This window comes from Schistocerca nitens, chromosome 9 (genome assembly GCF_023898315.1).
Source record: "Schistocerca nitens isolate TAMUIC-IGC-003100 chromosome 9, iqSchNite1.1, whole genome shotgun sequence".
Classification (NCBI taxonomy): domain Eukaryota; kingdom Metazoa; phylum Arthropoda; class Insecta; order Orthoptera; family Acrididae; genus Schistocerca; species Schistocerca nitens.
Genome location: NC_064622.1, coordinates 6,381,547 through 6,396,119, shown reverse-complemented (window position 1 = coordinate 6,396,119; position 14,573 = coordinate 6,381,547). Strand labels below are relative to the sequence as shown.

The 14,573-nt window shown below is 44.2% G+C and overlaps 1 protein-coding gene and 1 pseudogene across 2 annotated transcripts in view; one reads left to right on the top strand and one right to left on the bottom strand.

Annotated features, from left to right (window-relative positions):
- LOC126202948 (fructose-bisphosphate aldolase) overlaps window positions 1–14,556 on the bottom strand; it is a 139,347-nt gene extending 124,791 nt beyond the window's left edge. For both annotated transcript variants that reach the window (XM_049937050.1, XM_049937055.1), the window contains exon 1: window positions 14,413–14,556. The gene's annotated coding sequence lies outside the window, so the exon portion shown is untranslated. The remainder of the gene's footprint in view (window positions 1–14,412) is intronic.
- On the top strand, window positions 1,173–1,289 carry LOC126204834 (5S ribosomal RNA; annotated as a pseudogene).
- Window positions 14,557–14,573: the final 17 nt, after the last annotated feature.

Here is a 14,573-nt window from a genome sequence, read left to right as displayed (position 1 = left end):
CCGTCGTCGGCCTCTTCAGGGAACGACGCCCAGTTCCCCAGTTGATTCGAACTTCTTCATGCTCCGCACAGCAGATGGATTCCTTAATTCTTTCAGCCGGCTATATTCTCGAAGTGCAGCTGCAGCGTTACTGTTGTTTTGATAATAGAGCTTCACCAATAATGCCCTTCTCCTTTTGTCCAAGCTCATGTTGACACGTCAAAAGTGCACTGCAACTGGTCAGGTGTGTGAGACTATGAATCATGATGACTGATCATGGCACCTGCTGGCCATAGTTTGAACTGGACATTGGAAATCATGCACCCCATACTCTGGACAGTAATGCTACCAAGTTTGGTACTTGTACAGTAATTAGTTTCCGTGTTATAAATTGATAAATAGGGAAAGTTTAATTATAATCACCTGGTATAATTACTATTAGCACTGCAATACAATATTCCGTAACGTCATTTCACTGCATTATAGTTACATGAAATACATATCTCTGCCTTCTTTCCACGTTCCAGAGGCCCCTCTCCAGGAGAAACATTGTATACGAGTAACGTAATGTAGATTCGGGGTTCTTTCTTGTCCAGGACAAGTAAGTCGAATCGTATGTGTGTAACGACTACCCATTTGTTTTAAGAAAGGAGTACGACTCGACTCTCAGAAAATTCTTATTTAATATTCCGAAGGAACACGGAATGGATAAAAAGACCGATAGTACGATGTAACATACACACACAGTCACAATGCAGAAGATGAAATTCATAAACAAGATGTAGAAATTATTCCTGATCAAAACTAGTGTCAGGACAGAGCTTTCTCGGCCTCTTTCCAGTATTGTGTTGTGGAAAAACTCATCTGAAAACGAAGGCTTCATCCAAATCGCAGAAGAGTATACGTTAACTGTCTAGTTTCTCTTGAGCAATAACATCGACGCATTACTCCAAAGAAACAAAATACACAACTTACTTCAATCATGGGAACAGTAGATCATTACTGCGTCAAGATTGCACTTGTCAACGAATTCAAACGATTAGGTGAGGTGATCGAACAGAAAGGGTTAGAATACGAAGCGAAAACGAAGTAGTTTAGTATCTCAAAATCCCCGGTCACATTCATCTGTAATAGGATGAAAGCGCCGTAGCTGAGTTACGGGACTGTATTTAATGTTTGCTATTAAAACTGCGGGCAACGGCCTTGCCGCTGTGAATACACCGGTTCCCGTGAGATCACCGAAGTTAAGCGCTGTCGGGCGTGGCCGGCACTTGGATGGGTGACCATCCAGCCGCCATGCGCTGTTGCCATTTTTCGGGGTGCACTCAGCCTCGTGATGCCAATTGAGGAGCTACTCGACCGATTAGTAGCGGCTCCGGTCAAAAAAAACCATCATACCGACCGGGAGAGCGGTGTGCTGACCACACGCCCCTCCTATCCGCATCCTCAATGAGGATGACACGGCGGTCGGATGGTCCCGATGGGCCACTTGTGGCCTGAAGACGGAGTGCTTGAGTGCTATTAAAACTGCAAAAGTGTTCGCAACAGAGACTTTGAATGCTAGGACAAAGGGGCTAGTCTTCCAGCTGACAAAACGAGAACCCGTTTTTACAGCTTTATTTATTTATTTATTTATTTTAGGTTGATGCAAAGATGCGATTATAATCTAATGAGAAACTGGACAAGAATACGAGGGTTGCTCAAAAGTAGTGCACCGCAGTTTTGTTGTTCAACAATTCTTTGTTGAACATAATGAGAATTACACACACGAAAGAATGGTGTTTCATCTACACCCCCTGTTTTTCCACATAATATCCATCCCGTTCTATGGCTTTCCTCCAGCGTGAGACAGGGGCGTGTATGCCCTGTCGGTACCAATCCTTATTCTGGTGGCGGAGCTTCTGAATTAATGATGCCGCCTCTTGGCATCACATCAATGACACACCTTCACAGTCCCAGAACACGGTGATCATGAACTTACCGGCGGAAGCAGTCGCTTTGAATTTTTTCTTCTGTGGGGAGTGGGAATGGCGCCATTCCATCGACTGTCGTTTTGTTTCGGGCTCAAAATGGTGGAGCCAGGTTTCATCACCTGTCGTAATCCGGGACAAGGCGGCCTCCCCTCAGCTTTAAAACTTTTGCAACAAATCAAGACACTGTTTTTCTGTACGATTTGTGATCCACCGTTAGACACACTTTTGAATAGCCAAGAGTGCTGATAATTGTATCCAGACTTCTTTGCTGACTGACAGATGCATTGCCAACTGCCGAGTCGTAATGCGTCTGCCCTCGCGAATGATATCAGCTCGCTGCAACATGTCAGGTGTGACAGCTGAGTATGGTCTCCCCGACTGCTGCAAATCGTGGAAGTCAGCCGAACCGCCTACTGATGACCTCACCCTACGTGCCCAGCGACTAACTGTACTTCTGTCGACAGCAGATGCTCCACAGACTTTTCACGAGCGTTTTTGTTTTCTCTGCAGTGAGAAATTCAATGACGGTACGTTGCTTGTAAAGTATACCACCGACAGATGCCATTTTGAAACTGTCCTGCAGCTACGCTATCTGTCGGACGTGATGGAAACTTGGCGCGCTCACTCAGGAGACTTCAGATAATCCATACGTAACGTTTCGCATACGCAGCATTGTTTTCGTCTAAGAAAAAAATTGCGGTGTATTACTTTCTGGGCAACCCTAGCAGAACGAGTAACGCCATAGGTTAAAAGAGGGTGATCTGCAGATGTAGGTTCAAAAAAAAAAATGGTTCAAATGGCTCTGAGCACTATGGGACTCAACTGCTGAGGTTATTAGTCCCCTAGAACTTAGAACTAGTTAAACCTAACTAACCTAAGGACATCACAAACATCCATGCCCGAGGCAGGATTCGAACCTGCGACCGTAGCGGTCTTGCGGTTCCAGACTGCAGCGCCTTTAACCGCACGGCCACTTCGGCCGGCCTGCAGATGTAGGAGTATATTTAGAATGGTCGAAGTCCGGCTAATTACAGAGACGTAGAATACCATGTCAAAGGAAATAATACTGATATTATTGCATGAATATAAAGACGATGTCAGATAAAACGCTTTATTTTGTATTTTTAACGAGCATGAAGATAATTATTTCCAAAAAACACGAACATTGCTTGTAAGCTATTTTGGAAACCACACACACCAAAAACAGTTTTGCATCATCCTGGTTCGCAGAACTCCTGAAGATAGACGTTGACTGTGGATATTGTATCACAGACACAGTCCCTTTGACTGTTCAGAGATGTCACTAAACCCGCCCAAAGATGTAAACAACCATGCACGAGCAGCGCCTATTAGACGGAGGGGGTCTGACAGCCGATCGGTTCCAGTCATTCCACCAGGAAGGAGGTATATGCCCCGTGTTGTCTGTAGTTCAACCATGCCTAGACGGCCAATACCGCGGTTCTACCGCGTCCGCATTGTTACTTCGTGCCAGGAAGGGCTCTCAACGAGGGAAGTGTCCAGATGTCTCTGAGTGAACCAAGGCGATGTTGTTCGGACGTGGAGGAGATACAGAGAGACAGGAACTGCCGATGGCATGTCTCGCTCAGGCCGCCGAAGCGCTACTACTGCTGTGGATGACCGCCACCTACGGATTACGGCTCGTGGGAACCCTGACAGCAACGCCACCATGTTGAATAATGCTTTTCGTGCAGCCTCAGGACGTCGTGTTATGAGTCAAACTGTGCGCAATAGGCTGCATGAGGCGCTACTTCATTCCCAACGTCCATGGCGATCCATCTTTGCAAGCACGACACCAAGCAGCTCGGTACAGATGGGCCCAACAACATGCCGAATGGACAGTCCAGAATTGGCATCACGTTCCCTCCACCGATGAGTGTCACGCATGCCTTCAACCAGACATTCGTCGGAGACGTGTTTGGAGGCAACCAGGTCAGGCTGAAGGCCTTAGACACACTGTCCAGCGAGTGCAGCAAGGTGGAAGCTCCCTGTTGTTCTGGGGTGGCATTATGTGGGGCCGACGTACGCCACTGGTGGTCATGGAAGGCGCTGTAACGGCTGTACGATACGTGAATGCCATCTTCAGACCGATAGTGCAACCATACCGGCAGCATATTGCCGAGGCATTCGTCTTCATGGACGACAATTTGCGCCGCCATCCTGCACATCTTGTGAATGACTTCCTTCAGGATAACGACGTTTCTTGACAATAGTGGCCAGCATGTTCTGCAGACATAAACCATGGGATAGGTTGAAAAGGGCTGTTTATGGACGACGTGACCCACCAACCACTCTGAGGGATCTACGCCGAATCGCCGCTGAGGAGTGGGACAATCTGGACCAACAGTGCCTTGATGAACTTGTGGATAGCATGCCACGACGAATACAGGCATGCATCAATGCAAGAGGACGTGCTACTGGGTATTAGCGGTACCGGTGTGTACAGCAATCTGGACCACCACCTCTGAAGGTCTCGATGTATGGTGGTACAACATGCAATGTGTGGTATTCATGAGCAATAAAAAGAGCGTAAATGATGTTTGTAATGATCTCTAATCCAATTTTCTGTACAGGTTTCCGAACTCTCGGAACCGAGGTGATGCAAAACTTTTTTTGATGTGTGTAGAAATAACGTATAAAGCATATGCACCAAAAGATATTCTTTGAAGACTTTTGAACACCTGACTCCAAAACTCCTGGTGTGCTGTTGTTCGCATGAAGTAAACTAAATGAAATACATCGAAGCGCCAAAGAAACTGGTATACGGACGCGTATTCAGATGCAGAGATATGTAAACAGGCAGAGAACGGCGCTGCAATCGGCAACGCCTTTATAAGACAAGTGTATGGCGCAGTTGTTAGATCGGTTACTGCTGCTACAATTACAGGTTATCAAGATTTAAGTGAGTTTGAATGTGATGCTATAGTCGGTGCACGAGCGATGGGACACAGCATCCCCGATGAAGCGATTAAGTGGGGATTTTCACGAACGACTATTTCACGAGTATATCGTGAATATCAGGAATCCGGTAAAACATCAAATCTCCGACATCGCTGCGGCCCGAAAAAGATCGTACAAGAACGGGTCCAACGACGACTGAAGAGAATCATTCAACGTGACAGAAATGAAACCCTTCCGCAAATTGCTGCAGCTTTAAATGGTGAGCCATCAAAAAGTGTCAGCGTTGGAACGATTCAACGAAACATCATCGTTACAGACTTTCAGCGCTGAAGGCCCACTCATGTACTCTTGATGACTACACGACACAAAGCTTTACGCCTCGCCTGGGCCCAACACCGACACTGGACTGTTGAGGAAACATGTTTCCCTGTTGGACGAGTCTCGTTTCAAATTGTATCGAGCAGATAGAAATGTACAGATATGGAGACAACCTCATGAATGCATGGACCCTGCATGTTAGCAGGGGACTGTTCAAGGTGGCGTGTGCAGTTAGAGTAATATGGGACCCCTGGTACGCCTAGATACGACTCACATCCATTCATGTCAATTGTGCATTCCGACAGACTTGGGCAATTCCAGCAGGACAATGCGACACGCCACACGTCCAGAATTGCTATACAGTGGCTCCAGGAACAGTCTGAGTTAAATACTTCCGCTGGTCACCAAACTCCCCAAACATGAACATTATTGAGCATATCTGGGATGCCTTGCAACGTTCAGAAGAGATCCCCAACCCCTCGTGCTCTTACGGATTTGTGGAAAGATTCATGGTGTCAGTTCCCTCCAGCACTACTTCAGACATTAATAGAGTCCGTGTCACGTCCTATTGCGGAACTTCTGCGTGCTCGTGGGGGGCCTACACGATATTAGGCCAGTTTCTTTGGCTCTTCAGTGTAGGTTGGCTCCGTCAGAACTAAGGGACTTGGATATGCAAATCGATATCTAGAAGCAAGTCATAAAATATTTAAATGCCATGTGGCATTCTTCACTGCATTTTCGTATTATGTGCTACATGTGTTCCATCAGGTTCACATCAGGCGAACTTGGTGGCCAAGGCATCAACGTTGAGTTCACCAGCACGCTCCTCAGACCATTGCAGTACGATTCTGGCCCTGACAAGGGCAGTTATCATGCTGAAATGTGCCATCGTCTTCGGGGGAAGATATAAACTGTGAAGGGTTGCATTTGGTTCACAACAATATTCACGCAGTCGTCACAGCCCTTCGATTACTACTACAGGTCCCATCAAAGTGCAGGCGAATGCCCCCTCGCACAATACTGTCCCCGCCATGGCCAGCGCTCGTGGTTCTATAGACGAACAGCTGTTGATGATCCCGTGGCCACTGCAATGGTACTTGATGTTGCCGTTGAGTCAACGTAGGAATACACCTGCCGCGGAGCCGCACGTCCACCAACGCGCGCTGAATGGTGTGTTCCGAAACACTCGCACCTGCACCAGAATTGTACTCTCGTCAGATCTGCCACGGATCGCCGCCTATCCCGCTTTACACGACGGCGCTCCTCCGACCTCAACACTCTGCGACGAGGCAGGGACGTCAATCACCTTGTAGCCTACTCGTGGTTCCACCGTTCAACTAGGTAGGGCGTAAGTCTAGGGTCCGATGACATTAGCAGTTTGATCCCATAGGAATTCACACACATTTGAACAGCAGCCAATCTCGCGGTAGGCAGTGATTATAATGTCTCGCACATAAGTGCGTGTGTAACTGTTTGATGCAGGTACCTGTGGTGAATGTGTATAGAATTTAGTGTCATGTTAGTGTTGCTGATGCCAGTGACATTGAAAGTCCAGTTAATGGGTCTTCCAAGTTTAAGGTCCCATTCCATCTGACGAAATCACCACCGACTGTGTCACATGTCGTTGCACCACACGTTGCACCGAATCTAGGCATTTAACCGACGGTACTGATGAATAGTCTGGTGTTCAAGAACTCTATGCCAGCATCTCTCCTTGCCAGATAAGACTGGTAAATAAAATTTCTTCCCCCACCAGGTTCCGATCCCGGCATTCTGAGTTTCATTGCATAAATGCGAGTTAACGGACTTTTGCAGTACGTTAAAATTACCTGAAGGTACATAAATGTGGTGCTTCTTTCCTAGCGTGCAAGAGCAGACATAAAGCTATGCCAACGCAATGTCATACAGTGAAGGCATGCGCGGCATAGCGGCTTCACGTTGCCTCAGTTTTCTTGAAATCCACATAGGATTTCTCTGCGACATTTGTTTACAGCTTGGACAATTCAGAATGCTCACTATTTCTGCAGAGGTTAAGTACTTCAGTAACTCTTATCCACTTGAAAACCGAGGCTTCATCGGCATTTGCGCCTTAAGTGTGTAAGTGTGTGTGGTTTGGGAACTTATGGGTGCCCAACGGCGAGGTTATCAGCGCCCTGACATCGATGAAAACAAACGAATGTGGACAAGAACGAAAACTGTCGACACACTTGCACACGAAACGACCACACAAGGACTATCGCACAGGCACTCTCACATGCATTAAAATCAATGAGGAGGCAAGACAGCCAATCAAGAAAGTAAAAGAGGGGAAAACTAACCAAAAAAGAGCTAAGAGAACAGCACAGGGAAATGGTTGAACTGTTCACGCCATTCACTATTTTAGCTACAAAATAGATTATACGAATATGTACGCGAACGTAATACGTGCTGATTTTAATTTGTTTAATTTGTGGGCTATTAAATCATCACCTCTGATAGTTTATCGGGATAATTTTCTGACCTTGTCTACCGGAATAAGCTTCTGATCATCTTTGACTAAAGTGTGTTTCGTTATTGTCGGCAGACTTTACAGACGGAAATATAAAACACGACATTGTGGAGTATACGTTTACTATAAACATACTCGTCACGTATGAATGTTGATTAATGTAAGATAGACTGAGCAAAGACAGGAAGCTATACACTCTGACGCGTTTCAATTTCCAACATAAAACACATGCTTTCGTTGCGCTGTCGAAAGAGTCAAGCGCATGTGGGGAGGAAAAGCGTGCTTCGAAGCTCAGACAACGACACTGGTAAGTAAAGTTAGAGAAACAACATACAGCGAAAGACTGCGTCAGGAAAGAGCAGGATCGCAAATATTACGCGAAAGTACGAAATGGTGTCCTTTCAGATACTTTTACCGACTAGATGTGTACTTTAATTTCTATTGTAAACTATTTGTGGTGACATCCAATTGGAACTATGAGCGCTTTGTAAGGACTGACATGGCGCTGGGGTAGCAGGGAATTAGAATATACAACTTGTGTACTATTCCACAGAGCTCACGTGTACTCTGTATCTTTCTGCGCATGCGTCGGTCGTTGCAGCATTGCCCCCACTCCGAGCACCGCTTTCACGTATCCGCCTATTCTGCGACAGTGGTAGAGCTGCCTACGGGTGGAAACTTCACGAGTAGGTGGTGAGACAGCTGGGCGGCAGGTCCTGCCAACAAAATCTTGGGCACTATGGGGTGTGTGGTCTGCGAGTGTATGCCCTTGAACACACAGGCTAGTAATTCACCAGCACCAGTCATGTCGCCCCCGCTCCGATCAATACGTGTCAGACGTGCCTTTCACCCGACTGGGTGGTTGTGGCTTGCAGCAATTCGTTGACTCCAGATTGCTCTAATTCTCTGTTACTCAAGATAACGATACATTAGCTCAACTCTGGCAATGGATATCTGTCTACTTACATTGTGCCAATAGCTCGGTAACTGCAATTTTCATAAATAAAACACTATGTGATAATGGTATTTATGGTAGGTTCTCTTTCCAGCACTAAGAACGACTTTTCTAAAACTCTTTAACAAAGGACGGGGAGGAGAACAAAAGCACGTAGAAACTATGCACCCAATTATTAAAGAACTACTATAAAAGTAAATCCCTTGTATATGCATGTCTTTTCTCTGTTAAAATCAAGGTCAGGATTTCGCACTTACATGCTGTGTCGTCTTCAGTCCGAACACTGGTTTGAGGCACCTCTCCAAACTACTCATCATGTGCCAGCCACTTCACTTCGGATAGCTACTGCAGTTAGGAAACAACCGTTCCATTTACAATTATAATATGAAGAGAAATAACTTACCAATTCGCCACGCAGTCTTAGTGTGAGAGAAAAGAGTTAAATGTCCAGGCATAAAAACCTTTGACGGCTTACACAGCGAGCGAAGAATTTAATAGGTAATCGAAACTTCAAACACAAACTAAAATCAGTGTTAAACTAGCTGACAAGTTTTTCATCATTGCGAGGGATCGCAAATATGGTCCACGGAATATGTAAATAACGTTATTTAACCAAGCTTTTTCACGATTAAGGCTGTAAAGAAACTACGACTGTACATCTGGATTATCACCGGCCACGCCATTCTTTCAATAGCATTTCTGGTACCGTTATTGTAATGTTACTTCTGAAAACTAACGCATATTGTGTACAGGTGAAGTAGTACATAAACCGAAGGTAATGAGTTGTCCGTGGAACTAAAATGTTATTCTTTGAGAAGTCCCCCAGATACAGTTTTAGATCCGTTAGTTTCCCTTGTACACGAATGCTGCCCTAATTGGCTAACTTCTACATCTACACAGATACTCCGCAAGCCACCGTAAGGTGTGTGTGGCGAAGGGTACTTGAAGCACTAATTCTCATTTCCCCTCCTGTTCACTCGCAAATAGTGCGAGGGAAAAAGGATTTCTGTGCACCTCCGCATGAGCCCTAATTTCTCCTGTCTTACCTTCGTGGTCCTTACGCGCGATGTATGCTGGCGGGGGCAGAATCATTGGCAGTCAGCTTCAAAAGCCGGTTCTCTAAATCATCTTGATAGTATTTCCCGAAAAGGAAATTCCCATTTCAGTTCCCGAAGCATCTCCGCAACACTTGTATGTTGTTCGAACCTACCGCTAACAAATCTAGCGCCCCTCCTCTGAATTGAGCTTCGATGTCTTCCATCAATCCGACCTGGTGCGGATTCCAAAGACTCGAGCAGTACCCAACAATAGGTCGCACCGGCGTCCTATACGAGGTCTCCTTTACAGGTGCGACCATTTCCCTTCCCTACAACAGTTTTCAATGACAAATCGGTAAAGGCGCAACGTATGGAATTTTTTCTTCACAATTATTTCCCCGTACACTCTAACCTGCAACACCCTTACAAGCTTTTCAGACTGTTTCTGATCACCCTGTATATCAGTGTGGTAGCAGATAAAAATCGTATCCAGGCATAAAATGCTTTCGCTTCATGTGTGTGCGAAAAAATTTCTCCAGCTTCACCACTTTTTTTTTTTAAACTGTATGTCACTAGAATTGAAAAAGATAACTTAGTTTGTCCTCTGTTATCTTCACTTCTCTGTTGTATTAAACGCGGCATTAGCTGTGAAAGATCTCGACAGTTACAGCTAAAACGGCTCTACATCTACGCCTAAATCTATACTCTGCAAACCACCGTGAGGCGAATGGCAGAGGGTGCGTCCCATTATGCCAGTTATTAGGGTTTCTTCCTATTCCATTCACATATGGAGCGCGGGAAGAATGATAGAATACATCTGTACGCGCAGTAATTATTCTAACCTTATTCTCATGATCCCTGTGTATGGGGTTGTAGTGTATTCCTAGAGAAATCACTTACAGCCAATTCCTGAAACTTTGTTAATAGACTTCCTCGGGATATTTTACGTCTATCTTCACGAGTTTTTCAGTTCTGTTCCATCAGTATTTCTGTGACACCCTCCCACCAAGTACACAAACCTATGACCATTCTCGTTCAATATCCCCTGTTAGTTCTATTTGGTACGTGTCCTACACACATGAGCCATATTCTAGGATGGGTCGCAAAAGTGATTTTTTTGCAGTCACCTTGGTAGACTGATTGCACTTCCCCAGTATTCTACAAATAAACCGTGTAACATTAGATTGTTTGACCTGTATGTGGCAAATACACTTCGTTAACTGGATGAAACCGAACACGCAGTTTAAGTGTAAGTTAAGTCGTCTCCTTTGCAAATACAAGTATTTTTGTAACGCTCTTCTTATGTCGTTGCTGTAGCGACAACAGTAAACATACTCATAACGCCCGCCACCGGAGATGCATGATCCATTTACGATCACACGTTCGATATAAATCGTTTGGACCCCGCGACTTCGATAGGCACTCACTTTAGGAAATTACCGTAATTTTTACCAGATATGATTTCCTTAGAGATAGCTGCATCACCTGAGAAAATGCTTAATATTGCAATTAATACAAATCGCTAAATCATTACTGTAAAACATGGAGAGTAGCAGTACTATTAGAATCCCCTGGGGCACATTACCCGATACAGCTTCAGCGTCCTGCCTGTCACGAAATTTTTGATTCAGTCGCAATTTCAAACGCGGTACGCACCCACGGCAACAAAAACATAAGTCATGGCATCCACACATCAAAGTACACACGTGACAATGTGAAGATGATTGTAGATGAACGCTACGTCAACGCTTCAGAACAATCTACGAAAATCAATGAAAATGGCCAGTTACGTTGCTATCGAACATATGACTACAAGGCGCACACGGAATCAATCTCAAATACCAACTTTTTACCGCAGTGTATGTACTTTTCACTGCCTACAAAACACCGATACCACACGACTTGATTAAGACACCACCTTCCCCCCTCTTTCTCTGTTACGTGGAGAAACGCTGGACATACTTTAACTATTAAAGGAGGCACGACAGTACCGCGCTCCATCAAAGTCAAGGTCATTACAAGGACGGAAAAGGAAATATGGGTTTGATGTCCCGTCGACAACGAGGTAATTAGAGATAGAGCATATCATGCCTAGGGCAATGATGGGACACAAAATCAGCCGTCTCCATTTCAAGGAACCATCCTAACATTCACCTTAACAATTAACAGAAACCGCGGAAAATCTAACCAAGATGACCAGGTTGGGTTGGATTCTCGCTCGGTAATTTTATTTCTGACATGAGCACAAGCTCTTGAGACACCCAACTGGCCGCGTCCTTTGGCATCATAGAAAGTTATCGTCCTCTTAAGAAAACATATTTCTGAAAGAAAAAGAAAGTATAGTGACCACGTATAGTTGAGATTACAAGGATATTCGATGAAACGAATTATAGGTATTTGAAGTATATGTTCGCAAGTGTTTAACCGGGATGATACCACTTTTGTGTAAAAATTTGTTATCAACGTCGCTGGAAATCAATGACTTCTCCGCAAACACGCCGGAAGACCCCTCCGAAATGACAGTGGTTTCCATTGCGAACAAGCGTTGGCTGTGTCAAAAAGCGTGACTGCCCAAATCACAAACCAAAACAGTTCACGGCCCTTGACAGTGAATTTTCTGGTTTGGAGTCTCGGGTTCATTACGAAATGTTTCCTGCTTTTGGCTAAAGTGATCTGAGGCAACGGCGTGGTAGTTCAATTAAGGTTGCTAGAGAAGAACCATGCTGCTTCTCCGAGTACAAGCCCAGTTCTTACCCACTGAGCCACTTCGCTTCGTATTCTAACCATGTTGCCGGCAATATGTGCCAAATGTCAATACAAGGAGACAAATTTACAACTTATGAATTACCCACATACATTCATCGCCGTAAGGACGAGAGGGCGGCGTTTAAATGTGGAAGGATCTTATTCCAAATAAAACTTATTTGTAAAATCACAATTTCATACTCGACGCAGTAAAATTGTTTCCTGTTGATGAAAAGTGACGACATAGCTCCAATTAATTTTTCGCACCTTAGTTGAACCCTAAAAGTATTATGGTATGGTAGTCTGGTGCAAAATAATTCGTCGCTCAAGAATCCAATCATCTAAAGTAGTTCTGTCCCAACAGTCCTGCCAACGTGTTATCACACCGCCGTTACAAGAAGCGAAAGCCGTCGTTGCGACAATGTAGGTAAGTAAAAGCTATTGCGAAGTTATTCCTTATTTACGCGAAAATTCGTTGCTAAGCGTCTTTTGTCACTTCAGTTACAGGCCAAAACATTAAAAAATAAGAATTGGGCCTATCTCTTTTAATGGTAGAGAAATTAGTACTGCCGATTATTGAGCAAAAAGTACGAGTAGTATTTTGTTATTCAACACCTAAATCTTTAAATATAAATATTCGGGTAACAGCGATGCTCAAAGACCACACTAAAATTCCGGACCCCCCCCCTCCCCCCCGTAATGCACGATATAACTAGTAAGATATATAAACCAGTACACTCAGAATGGCATTTCCTTCGCAATTAAATGTTCACAAGTTTTCCTGGTAAAACATTATCAATGTACGTTTATCGTGTATGTCTCTCTCCTTCAGTGATGGTCAACAATGGAGAATGTCTGAAATATCGGTAATGTCGAAATCGCTACATAAACGAACAAAAAATCCTGAAATATGGGCATGAAGTTTGTGGAGGAAAGGAAATACTGAAACATTGTAACCATAGCACTCTTCACAATGTTATTCAAGGCTGCTGAAGAAGCACAATATTTTCAGTTCTGGCAGATTAAAACTGTGCCGGACCGAGACTCGTGAGCGAGTTCGAGTCTCGGGCCGCCACATAGTTTTAATCGGCCAGGAAGTTTCATACCAGCGCACACTCCAAAGCATAATACTTTGAAGGCATTCGCCATCCAAAAGGCCTGGAGTAATTTTAGTTGCAAAATAACTGGAAAGTTATTACAATGTACAAACCGCTACTGCCTAGAACTAAAGACGCCAACTTCTGTAGCACTAAATTACGATAAAGCTGATACAAGTGTTTAATACCCGATTCCACTTTCCGACTGGCGACTTGCACTGATACATTCATATTCACAGATGCTTTACTCGAAAAATCGAAATCAATGGAAACATACCTGGGAATGTGAGCCTAGAAAGTGAAAATTAATCCTTACTTCAAATTTTATATAATATGTGACGAAAGATTTAGAGTACTGCTTTCACATTTGATCACTCAACGATTTTGAATAAAGGAAATCAACAATGGCCTAAACACATTGCTAAAAAGAAAAAAAAGAAGACAAAATTTCAGCCACGCCCCCCTACAAGGTATTGACAGAAAGGCCAAAGATACAACATATTCTAGACAACGACAGCTTTAGGTGAAAATTTTGCAACAGCCTTCAATTAAAAAGTTTTCCTGCAGGTTTAAATCAAACTAAAACTTTAGCGAAAATTCTACTCTTCGTCACTGTAGGCCACATTTACTTATCTCGTGTAAACTGAATACCTTATTGTAATTGTATTTCAGTTGTCTGTTAAATTTCAAATTGACATCGCAGGAAAAGCATAACAGTATGCTAATATACCATTATGTTGCCTCATTTGTGCCAAGTGTTGATGCTCACTGAAATACTTAGGAAACATGTAATCGTAACGATTTTCCATACATGAAACAAAAACATGTAAATATGCCTCTAGTGATTCACAAGATACAACATAATAGAAATGGCATACAGTTACAAACTCGTATTACTTACCGAACGTAAAGTTTCTCAGCGAGGTACCCTGGTTGAAGCTGCTGTGAGCACGGCAAGGGCAAAGAGGACGAATCGGACGCCCTTTTGGCAGAGGCAGGAACTATTTACTTTCTGTAATATGCCAAGTCTCTGGTAGATGGCAGCACATGTGTTGCCGGTGG